The sequence below is a fragment of the Chelonia mydas genome, chromosome 2 (genome assembly GCF_015237465.2).
Source record: "Chelonia mydas isolate rCheMyd1 chromosome 2, rCheMyd1.pri.v2, whole genome shotgun sequence".
Taxonomy (NCBI): domain Eukaryota; kingdom Metazoa; phylum Chordata; order Testudines; family Cheloniidae; genus Chelonia; species Chelonia mydas.
Window position 1 is genome coordinate 217808556 of NC_057850.1, and position 12176 is coordinate 217820731.

General features: G+C 43.7%; 1 long non-coding RNA gene across 1 annotated transcript in view; it reads left to right on the forward strand.

The window, feature by feature from the left end:
- The first annotated feature begins 1073 nt into the window (after positions 1-1073).
- LOC122464344 overlaps positions 1074-12176 on the forward strand; it is a 37637-nt gene continuing 26534 nt past the window's right edge. The window contains exon 1 of the long non-coding RNA XR_006288289.1: positions 1074-1367. This is a non-coding gene — a long non-coding RNA (uncharacterized LOC122464344). The remainder of the gene's footprint in view (positions 1368-12176) is intronic.

A 12176-nucleotide genomic window follows, 5' to 3' on the forward strand; every position in this document is an offset into this window, starting at 1 on the left:
GGGCAGTGCTGTTCAGCACTGTCCCTTATTATGGGCTGTGCCTTAAAGGCACTGTAACCTACAGAGACCTGTTTTATTATAGGTAACCCCCAGTAAAACGTGCAACAGTTATAAGCTGTTTCCATTGCTATTAGTGTTTAATATTTGTTCAATACCGATATCGTGTATGGGACTTTATGGACCATAGAAAGACATGGTCCTTGAATTTGATTTCCTAAGGCCCCAGTCTTCGTCCTGTAATCCTTCTGGCAACATGCTGGCAGTGTCAAGGGCTTGGTCCTTATTTTATTGGATTCTCTTCAATTATGGCTCAAGCCCCTACCCAGTAATCTGGGAACCTATAACCATTCTGGGTACCTTTATTAGGCAAATCTGTACCCACTCAAGCACAGAAGTTTAAACAAATGAACTTTGGTGGTAGGGGGAGATAAGGGAAAGAACAGGTTGAACTAGGACATATTTACAATTTTACACATTCCATCATCATTTACCTCAAGCTGCATAAGTCACAGTTTCAAGCAAAGTGAACCCTGAATGGCTGATACAATTTGTTCTGCCTCCCACTCTCAGTTTGTGGGTCCCTGAATTCCTCACTCACAGTTTGTGCTTTCAGGAATCCAAGAAAATCAGAATTGCTATGATTTCCTCTGCTCTAACTCTGCTGCTCACCTGTTGGAAGCTATGGCCTGTGGGTGAATCCAACTGCCGCTTTCCTCTTCTCTGCTCTCTCTCTGCTTTGCTCTGCCTGCTGGGTGCTGTGGCTAGGCTCAACTGCTGCTGCCTGCTGCCGTTTTCTGGTTCTCAGGTGACCAGAACTGCTGTTGGGCTCTGTTTGCCACTGGCTAGACAACTGGAACCTCTAGTGGCCGCTGCCTACGTAAAGCAATTACAGCTCTGTGATGGGGTATACAAACCCCACACTGGGCAACAAGGGTTTAAGGATCAGCTCAGGGCTCAGCCAGCCCTTTCCTTCCTGCCCTGCCCCGCCCCGCCCCACCTGAAAGAGATGCACAGACGGGGGGAGGAGTTAAAGAGAGCAGAACAGCTTACTTGGTTGCGGACCAAATGCACAGCTCCCAAGGAAAGGCAGGATCTACCCCCACAACAACTAGCTGAAGGTCCCTCTCTGAGGGCAGGGAGGACCTGCTTCAGATACACCCTGCGGCATTTCCTCCTTTCTCATCTGAACTCAGTTTGTGTTAATTCCCCTTGTGTTGTTTATGGACTACCCTGGCAGGGGAGAGACTTTGAACTGACCTGGCCAGAAGGCCCAGTCACAGGAAGAGCCAGCAGCTGCCCCAAGAGAGAGGCAGAGAGAGAGAGAGAGAGCTGCCATGCCAAGCACGGCCATGAGGAGGTGCCCAGTGGTAAGCTGACCCCCTTAACACCACCTTGCCACAGACTGCAAACTTTGGACAATAGTGGGGTGGTAGGAAGTGGCCAAGGGAGGGCAGCCTTAAGGTACTCCTGGGTGTCAGACCTTTGATAGTTCTCACGGGGGCCCTGGGCCAGAGCCTGGTGAAGTGGGCGGGCTTGGCATCTCCTATCAAATGCCCCCCTCCATGTTGAAAGGCCTAAGCCCTGACCACTACACAATGTTCCCCACAAGTGCAAACCATCACAAACTCTTAGCTCAGGTCTTTCAGATACAAGGGAATCTGGGGTCTTAGAAACCCGTCAGAGTCCCTGCCACCCAGAGAAATATTCCTGGTAACAAACAACAAATAAGAAGTCCCCCTCCCCTTGCCCCCTAGCTCTGTCCAAGGCCTCTTACCCCACCTAGGCAAACATCAGTTTTAATCAGGATGATGCCATACCCAGTTGTTGTCCAGGCAGGTTCTTAACAGTACTCTCAAAAATAGGGGCCCCAAGTAAAAACTTTGTTAAATTATACCCCAATGACCCCACCTACTTGCAGTTAATATGCAAATAAGGTACTGCCTTACTCAGTTGACTCCCCTTGCTTTCCAGCAGATGCCATCAGGGAGCACATTCAATCACCTCCCTTGTTTAATAAGCTTCAGGCCACAGGGTTTAAACTCCCATTGAAGGAAATCAGAGGTGCTGGAACTAGGGGTGCGGGAGCAGCCACAGGCGTGAAGTGGTTTCCATTACAGTTTTGTCCAATGGCTTTCAGAACCCCCACTACAAAAATTGTTTCAATGCTATTGAAGGAAATAGGATTTTTGCCATTGTTTTTAAAAAGAGCAGATCGGACTTGAAACAAAAGACCACAGCTCAGACACAAGAACCACCACATAGCAACCCCCTCCCCTTTTTTATAAAAAACCCAAAACATAGTAAATAGCACATCTGCAGGTGGAGGATTAATACTGGTACGTAGTATGTTTGGAGAAGAGATTTGAAAGGAGAGAGGGTTGCTTGTTACAATGGAACAAAGAGGGTGCTTCCTTACCATTCAAAACTTTTCTACAAATTTAATGTGACTTTTTGCAGTCAGATTATATTTGCTTTAAGAAAAAGAGTTAACCCTAAAGAGGAGTCCATTTAAAACTGCTAGGAAAACAGGACATACTTGATGTCTCTCTGAAAACATCTGCTTCTGCCTAGACTCTGGAGAAAATCTACTAATAACCAAGACCACATTAGATTACAACAACAAAATTGCAGTCATAAGACTAATGAGAATGGGTTAAGTATCTACCATTATAGTTCCTGCCTCAAGAATAGCCTTTTTTGGAGTTATTGACGTTCTCCCTTGCTTGCAGATGTCATTTCATGTTTGCTCTTGCTATATTTGGAAAGATCTGAAGTTGTTTACATACATGATTACATTGTTTACAATCTGAAGTTGTTTACATTACTGTATTTTAGAGTATTGTCTCCTAATGGGTTCAATGGCAATTCTTAGTGTAATAACTGCTAGCCAATTCTGGCTTTTTAATGGCAACCACCCTGTGGTATTTGAGATCAGTAGTATTTCCTTACATTTAGTTTAGGAAATACAAAAATGGCAAACATCTGAGAAGAGCTGAGCTACAGGAGGCTTGTAGTTGCTCAGCACATCTCAGGATCAGGCCCTATCATTATCTCACCTATTATAGTACAGCAACTGTTGGTAAATGGTGACTACTGTAAATGTCACAAAGCATTCCAGACTCTTCAGAAGATATCCAGTGAATCTGCAGTTCTTTTGTCAGATAAAAATGATGGATTCCAGTACAGGGGAAAATACATTTTTAGGCACTGAACTCAAGTCTGGGGACAAAGTCTTATTTTTCTTTGGATAAACTCCTGATGTGCAGGTAGTTGTTTTAGTTAAAGCATTCTTGGCTTTACAGCAATCACACAGAAGTAAGCAATTCACTTTTGGGATATAGAGTGACTCTGACAGAAATAGCTTTTTCTGCCTAACAGCCTCAAATTGAAAAAAGTGACAGCTTTCTATTAGAGTAATAAGACAGTTAAGAGAGGAACTTGCTGTTTGGGCTGCCTTTTTGAGCTTGTTCAATATTAACATGTCTATTTAACAATTCCAGTAAATAGCTGTGATTTTTTTTTGTTGTTGATGTATGAAGTTAAAGAAGTTTTGTTGTATAAAGAGCCAGGCTTGTTAGTGAGCTAAAAGAGGTGGCTAGAAGTGAAGAAGAGTGGTAGTATCATGACAAATCAGGAATAGGCTTTTTACCTTCAGCCCTGTCAGGTGGTGGGTAGGGGAATCCAGCCCCACCCTCTCTGCTAGGTACAAAGGAGTACCTGTACAATGTAACTGTCGCCCTGGATCACTTCCTACCAGCCTCCCTGCACAAGGCATAAAAAACAAAAACTAGTAAACAAAATAATTCTGAGAAGAAGCCTTCAACCTTGCATATGTCCAGAGTCTTTTTCCCTAGGAAAATCAAGGGTGGCTGGGCCACCCACAGGGTTCCCTTTGCAGCACTTCAGAGTGTAAGTAAATCTGATCAACTCCACTAGCTATGTGTAAGAGAGCTACTCTCTCCCCCTTTTAACTCCTCCTCCAGCCTGCACATGTACTGCAGGTGTGTTGGAGTGGAGCTGTCTGGGCATCCCATCACATGAAGTTATTGAAATTTAGCACAAAGTCAATGAATTTGGTGCCAATGAGTTCTGAAGGTTTTTAGTGTTTGCTTCCCAATTTGCTCTTTGCCCATATATGTGATCTGCAATCAGAGCTGATTCTCTTCAATGTGTCACTGGTCACATTACAGTTTGCTGGCATTAGAAGATGAAGACTTACCTCATTCAGTCCCCAAATCCTTTCAAGCTCTTTGCTCATAAGAAGGGTGGGTACAAGCGGAGTTTGGATGGTTCCAATTCCAAGTGTAACATAGCATATGTATAGTTTCCCCAAATTCTTGAGTGTTTTTTTCTAGGAAAGGATTGGGCAAAGTGTGATTTCCCTTTCCCCCCAGCTGTCAAAGTGACATGCATTATAAACACTGAGTTACTACATTGTCTGATTCATTGATCCGCACATTGCCTGAGGATTTGGCAAAACAAATAAAGCAGGAGTTTGCTAAGAGAAAATTCTGTACACCAGGTGTTTCAGGCATGTCTAGTAACTCAGGACAATTTTATGCAGTGATGGATGAATCTCAAAATATGTAGAGGTTCACTTAGAAGAAATACCTAAAAGTTCAGTTGCTTCTTTGAAATCAAACTTTCAACTCTTACATGGTGTAGGAGACAAGGCTGTGTTGGTCAGAGGACATAGGGCTGTCTAAGGACAGTAGGTGGGACTAACTTAAGTCTGGAGGAGAAGAAGGCAGGGTGTCTTGACATGTTTCCCCCTCTACCACAGACTAGTGCCAATAACAAAAAGGAGGTTCCCAAGACCCTTCTGCTCAGAGACTTCCCCCCTCAACCTTGAAGGCTGAGCAGTGGGGGAGATGGAGGATCTCCAGGGCCTGGACTCCTTCCCACTAAGATGCTCCTTCTGCAGGGTTGGGGGCAGCCTCTTCCCAAAGGTTGCTCCTGCTACTGGAAGTGTGTGCCTGCTCTTTACAGATAAGATGGAGGACACAAGTGAAAGTATCTCAGTTTTTGTACTAAAAATGTGACTTTTACAACAGGCTCCTCTTTGATGCTGACGTGCCTTTTCCTGCAGCTGAAATTTGAGAATCACTGAACTAAACCTTTTCAGGTCTCCCTTTTCTGATCCTTTGCCTGCCTAATCTCCTGTCCTCCATACACCCAAGCCAAGAAGATCCTTTTTTCCATTTCTCCCCAACTCTCTCCTCTAACACCCCTGCTCCCTCTTTCTTGTCTCAAACAGACCTCTGAATTTCAAGTTGGTTTTCTTGCCTCAGCAAGCCACTCTACTTTGGCTGATACCATATTTGGGTGTTTTACACTCTGGCTCAACCAGAACAAGAACCAGAGTCTTTCTGGCTCCCGACCCTTTCATATAACTACTAAACCACATGGTATCCTTAGTACATGTTTTCCCTGCATTCTGTAGCCTATAAAAATGGTAGTATGATACACTACCCTAAACTCTTAAAAGTGCTGTAGTTTGAACAACTGGTCATTCTTCCTCTTTGTCACAGGTTGCCAGATCTGTAAATGGGGAAGTAAAAGGACTGTAAACCAGTCACATTATTGAATATTGGAAAGATAAGCTAATGCAGTATTCTGCTCTTTCATAGAATGATTGAGTGATTAAAAACATAATTTATCTAAGAAATATTGCACTGGAAACTGAAAATCACAGACAAAAATCATGTAGTCCAGAGGAGGTACTTGTACCAGGTCAGATAATTAAAAGTGGGGACTAGAACTTGTTGAGAAATGATTTTTTTTTCTGGTGGAAAAATTTTGACTTTTAGATGAAAAATTGAAAACCAAAAGTTTTTGGGCCAAACCCCAAAATTGCTGACAGAAATCTTTCATCTGAGAAATGATAAATGTTGATTAGGAAATGCTGGTGAGGTACCTCATAAATGTTTGATAGCATCATGTCCCCCGCCTCTATGGGCTGGGCTCCCTGGTTGGACTATATGCACCATAATGCATCACACCACTGTGTATCATGGGAGATGTGATCAGCTGGGGAACCAGACCCATGAAGGAGAATGGAGGCACAAGACACCTGAATTACAACTTCTTGGTGTCATTTCCAAACCAAAGTTTTTCAGTTTTTGGCTGACTTTTTTTTTTTTTTTAAATGAAAAGTCAAAGTTTTCCATAGGAAGCAGATACTTTTCATGGAAAAACTTCATTTAGCTGAAAACCCAATTATCAGAGAAAATCTAGCTCAGATGGAAACTTTTCAATGAGCCCTAATTGGGACCAGTCTTTTACAATTTTAATAACGTATTTTGTGATTTTTTTTTTTAAATACCTCTCATAGTTGTCCAGGGACGCTGAAGAAAACATATAAAAGGGAGTACAGGGATTGGGTAAGAAACACTCTTCATCCATGATGCCATCTGTCCATTGCTAGCTGTATTCTGTAGCAATAAAACTGGAGAATACAATTAAATTGCTCGAAGCTTCTTAAATCAGACATTAAATTAGCATCAGGACTGGCACTTTTAGAATGAGCTGATGGTTCTGATTCTGGGTCCTATTGCCTTCTCTTACTTCATTTATTATTAGTAACTATTATTATGTTTGCTAATAAGTGTTTAGTGAGTCATGGGAATTCCTGTCTGTAGAAAAGTTTACCAGAATTAAGAATAATACCGATGGGTGCGGAATATGCTGAAATTTGGTACCCATTTATCAAGTATATGCAAGACACAAGAAATCTCTCTCTTTATAGTTTAATTTATGAACTGTTTAACATAATAATGCCTTCTTCTGTTTTCCACATCAGAGAAGCACTCACAGTGGGACTCAAGAGATCTGAGATCTAATCCTACCTCTGCCACAGACTTTGCGTGACCTTAGGCAAGTCACTTATGTCAATCTTTTCAGAAGTCTATGCTATCCAAGTGTCCTGTTGGGCATGCAAACAACAGTGCAATTAATTTTTGGGCACTCAGGTGATTTTAAGAACAGGAGTTTAGTCATGCCCAATTCCTCTGAACAGTCTAGGTTCTGAGTGCTTCAACAGTGCAGGTCCCAGGTGTGGTTAAAGGGCTTGCCAATCAGTTAGTATATTGAAAAGAGTTCAGAGGCCTTCACACACCCAGTCAGATGCTCCCAACTTTGTCATGTCAGAGGCACTGGTGAAGCCATTCATTCACCAGCTACTCTTTGGCTGCTCTACATACCTCACACCACTGTACCCACTGCAAACTGATTAAAAAATTCCAGACACACTGGAGAAAGGGAGAGGGGGAGAGAGAGAGTGATTCTCAGACAGGCATTGTGCAAATGAGCAATAACTAAGGGGCTTGGGGACTAGGGCAGAGCCAGAGTGGAGGGGACAGGGTGGGGGGATAGGCAGGAAAAGAAAGCTGAAGGGGACAGGCAGGTTCATCAAGGGATAAGCAATTCACGGTGAAGCACTGTAACAGCCAATAGTTACAGCTCAACTCCCAGCCATGCTATGGTGGTACTGGTATATTTTGAGGTAACTGATGAAAAGGAGGAGGGCCAGGCTGACTCTGGCTCAGATGCGGAGAAGACACCATTATTCTATAAATAGAATGTATGCGTAGTATCTTACAGATGAGCAGTCAAGCTGAATTCTTCATTATAAATAGCAATGAGGTAACAAAACTTTCAGCTACTTGGTGTAGCTGTAGCCTGCAACTGCCTTGTCCTGGGCTGCTTTGTTTCTGCCCAGCAGGGAGTATGGCACTGGAAAGTAAAGAGGGCATAGAGTATACAGAAGTGTGGCATCTTCACCCTTCTGGAGGACTTACTCTATAGCACACAATGAACCATGAAAGGCCTTCCATGACTTCACATAAATGCATATCATCCAGAGGTACAGCCTCATCACAGAGCTATCATACCCCTTGGTAAGCTGAAGTGGAATCTTGATAGGGTGACCAACAGGACCTAAGCCCTTTTAGTTCCAGTCTGGTCACCACAGCACTAGGAATACCTTAGGAGACACAATGGGAATTGGTCAGTCAGCTGCCTCCCACCGCCCCGAGGATGTCTTCAACACCACCAAGAAAAGGGCAATAGCATACACCAACTTCCCCATGGAAAAAAAAAGAAAGGAATTCTAAATCATACAGAACTTCTATGAAATAAATAACTGTCCCTCAGTAAAAGGCAAATGTAATGGGGTTATGAATGGTATGATAAAATGGCACCCTACCTCACCCTACGTTATCTCAGTGGGACATCTCTCACAACTTCCTGCATTACCAAGAGGAACAGGCTGCCTGGTGTTCCCTGCCTGTGGGAAGTGGTGGGACACGAATAATTGCAGGGCACTTCCTTTCCCCCCGATCTGCTTAGGATGGCGATGCCAGTAGGGCCTTGCCTACTGGGTCCCCAAAACACTCTGGAATTGGATTTAAGGCTGAAACCCAATTACACTCTCTCTTGAGGGACCATCAAAGCTGCTTGTGAGAGCCTGGGACTGAGCCTGAACTGAAGACTATGGTGAGGGAGCTTCCAAATTGCCTCGTCCTCCCAACATGGTACCTCCTCCCCAGATGCACCTCTTACCTGCTCAGATCAGTTATCTTCTCAAAGAAGGAGATCAGGTTGGTCTGGCATGATCTACCTTTTGTATCTCCCCCCAGAGGACAGAAGTTACACACTGTTAGGCATAGCAGATCTCAAACACGAGCCCACAGGACTGCCAAGCAAGATCCTTACCTTGTGTATCACCATGCTGCATGGTCAAGTGGAGGAACTGCCACTAATGCCCCACCATTAGAGACTGCACCTTCTATCTCAGTAGGGTCAGGTGACTAGCAAAGGGCTTCTGGTTGGGTATAAAGTTTCCTGTTCCTGTCCTCCTTCTCTGAGCAGGTAGTTCAGTGGTTCTCAACCTGTGGCCCATGTGACATCCTCAGGGCTATACAGGCAGTATTGGATGCGGCCCACAATGGTAAATAGGTTAAGAACCACTTAGCTAGTTGCTCAGCATATTGCTGCCTAAATCCCTGAGACTCAGTCTCTGCCGTTTTGTTTAGTTCCTTCTCCTTTTTTCTGGATCCTGCTACTTCATCTGGATCCTGTTACCATGCCTTGTCCCTGCTCCTGGTACCACCTCCTGCTCCTTGTTTGTTGTTCCTGGTTCCTCGCCATGACTCTTGACTGCTGACTCCATCCTTGACCCTTGGCATGACTTCTGACTCTGGCTTCGTCCTTGACATGGCTCTGGCTTTGACCCTGACCCTTGGTGTGGCTTCTGGCTCTGACTTTGGTTCTGACCACCAGGTGAAACTGCCCTGTTTTGGGTCCTGACAGTCTCTCAAAATGTGGCTTCTCACCCAAACTGTAAAAACTGAAATATAATCCCAGCCCAAGTATAATAGTACTCTCAGGTCCCCAAGAATGGTCAATAGTGCAGACATTTGGCACCTTCAAAATGTCTGCACCAGATTAACAGTACATTCCAATATGTCCTTGAAAAAGTTAACAGGATATTCCAGGTAAGTTTCATGCTCCACGATATTGCTGAATACCTTTGCAGGAGACAGCTGACATTACTGATGTCATTAACCATGCAAATGAAGATGCAGATGAGGAGGTTCTACAGGAAGAAGAGAAACAAGAAGGATTTGACAGCACGGGGGAGCAAGGACAGCAGCCACTTTCACCAGACTCCAGGACTGTCAGGTTGAATGGCTTCCTGCTAAGTGCTTAAGGCTCAGATCACAACAAGGGTGCTTTGGTATTTAGGAACAAGTGGTCACAGTAATGGGTGGGTACTATAGACTTTTTTGATATTTAGCTTCTAACCCTCCCTGTGGCTGAGCACACAACTAAGCAGAGTAGGGGACGGATTTTCAAAAATTCAGCAGCAGCATCTTCAGTTTTGAAAATTTCCCAGATTTCCAGCATACCCTGAACTGAGCCCTTAAATCTCTGCTTCGTGCCCAGATTGCTGCTTGGAAATTCTACATATTAGTTTCTCAGTGCCTCAGTTCCCCATCAGTAAAATGGGAATAATAGTCATTCCCACCTCTCAGGTGTGCTGTGTGGGTACGTGGGGCACTCTGATGATATGATGTGTGTGCTACAGAAAAGCAAATAAATAAGATACATAAATTTTGGACTAAATTACTTCCTACCTACTTAAAAACATTGGGATCACGTGTTCTACATAAGCTCTGTAGGTCTATTCTTTCAAAGATGTATGGAATGTCTTTGAACAACCAAGGTATTGTACAGATTTTACTTTTTCTCATATTCTCCATTTGCTTCTCTAAAAGCAATTTATTGAAAAAGAGACTTGCAGCTGAGATTTCAAATATGTCGTAGTCAAAAAGCTCTCTGAACTTCCCAGCGACTGAAATGGTTTCAATACAAACAAAATCAAGTCACAATTTAAAATTTATTATATCATTCAACTAGTCCATAACTAAATGCTGGCCTCCTGATTTACTAATGTGTAATGTGAAGGAGGCTGTGTTAGGCATAGGGAGCATGAAAAAAAGGCATGGAGACAAGGGATGGTGAATAAGATGAAGGATTCAGGGAGGCAGAAGCCATTAGCAGAGTGTATAGTTCATGAGCAGGGGTGCCAGATGGAATAACGGCAGATGGGCAGTACTGTGCAGAACCCAGAAAGTCAGAATGAAGAGCTTAAACTTGATGCAAAATAAAACAGGAAGTCAGAGAAGGGATTTGGGCTGGAGGGGAGTGCAGATGAAGTAATACTAGTGGCAGGGAGGATTTTAGATGCAATATGTACGATGTATAGTCTGATTTAGGAGCTGCTTAGTAATTTATGGATGACAGAAAGCTTCCCCTCTCCATGCGGTCAGTCAGCCCACTCTAATGCCCTGATATCCTGTGCAAATTAGTGGGATTGCTTGTTGGTGAATACTGAATAATTGCCCTTGTCACTGAAGAGAGTAATCACATAAAAATTAAGCCTATGTAAATGCAATCTTGCTTATTAGGCTTTTAGTGTTTTGCTTAACTGTTAGAAAAACAGCACAGTATGTACTGTATTATCAGTATTTTAAAAGTTGAGTTTGACATGAATTCCAGCATTAAAAGTAATCCTATATAAAGCACGCTCCAGGAGCTAATCTATTGCCAGTTCCTGTTTATATAAATAGAGCGACCATAATGAATTAATAAAAATACAAGGCAATTCTTGATGAGCTATCTAGCTAATGAAACACATACTGCGGATACTTTCTTTAAACTAATACTACTAACACATAAAACATACTGCCTTTGCATACTGGCTCAAATTTTCAAAAGTGGCCTCTAATTTTGGGTGCCCAATTTTAGCTACAAAGGGCCTGATTTTCAGAGGCCTTGAACACCCGCAATCAGTGGGAGCTACAGGTACTCAACAACTCAGAAAACCGGGCTCCATCTGGGTCAAGTTAGGGTCCAACCCATTGAGCTACCCCAAATTAGATGGGGTATCAGTGGATGCCTGATTTGGCAATCTCATTGTGTTTTCATGGCATATTCTGTTCAGAGGGGCCACATGGCATCCCCATGCCTACCAGGGAATGCCCCGGGTTTAGGTAGCCTCATTGGCAAATGTAGAGCCAGCTTTCCCAATGCTATGACTCCCTCTCACCAGCAAGAACCCCCAGTGCAGCGAGTCCATGGAGGAAGGGAGGAATATGACTGGGAAGTTCCTGTGCTCTGGCTATTTGCCAGATGTTACAGGGCCCATAGGGGCCATGATAGCTGCAATGCAAACTAGGGCAGCTCTAAGGGACACCCTAATCTGCTCTGTATGCCCCAGTCAGAGGATGTAAAAACTGTCTCCCCTTGGTCCCTGTGCTGGGCCCTGTACTAGCGTAGGGATGAATGAGGTTCTAAGGGAGGCTGTCTGTGCTAACAGTAATTCTATTATGTATCATAGAATAATAGAAGATTAGGGTTGGAAGAGACCTCAGGAGGTCATCTAGTCCAATCCCCTACTCAAAGCAGGACCAACACCAACTAAATCATCCCATCCAGGGCTTTGTCAAGCTGGGCCTTAAAAACCTCTAAGGATGAAGATTCCACCACCTCCCTAGGTAACCCATTCCAGTGCTTCACAACCTCCTAGTGAAATAGTGTTTCCTAATATCCAACTTAGACCTCCCCCATTGCAACTTGAGACCACTGCTTCTTGTTCTGTCATCTGCCAC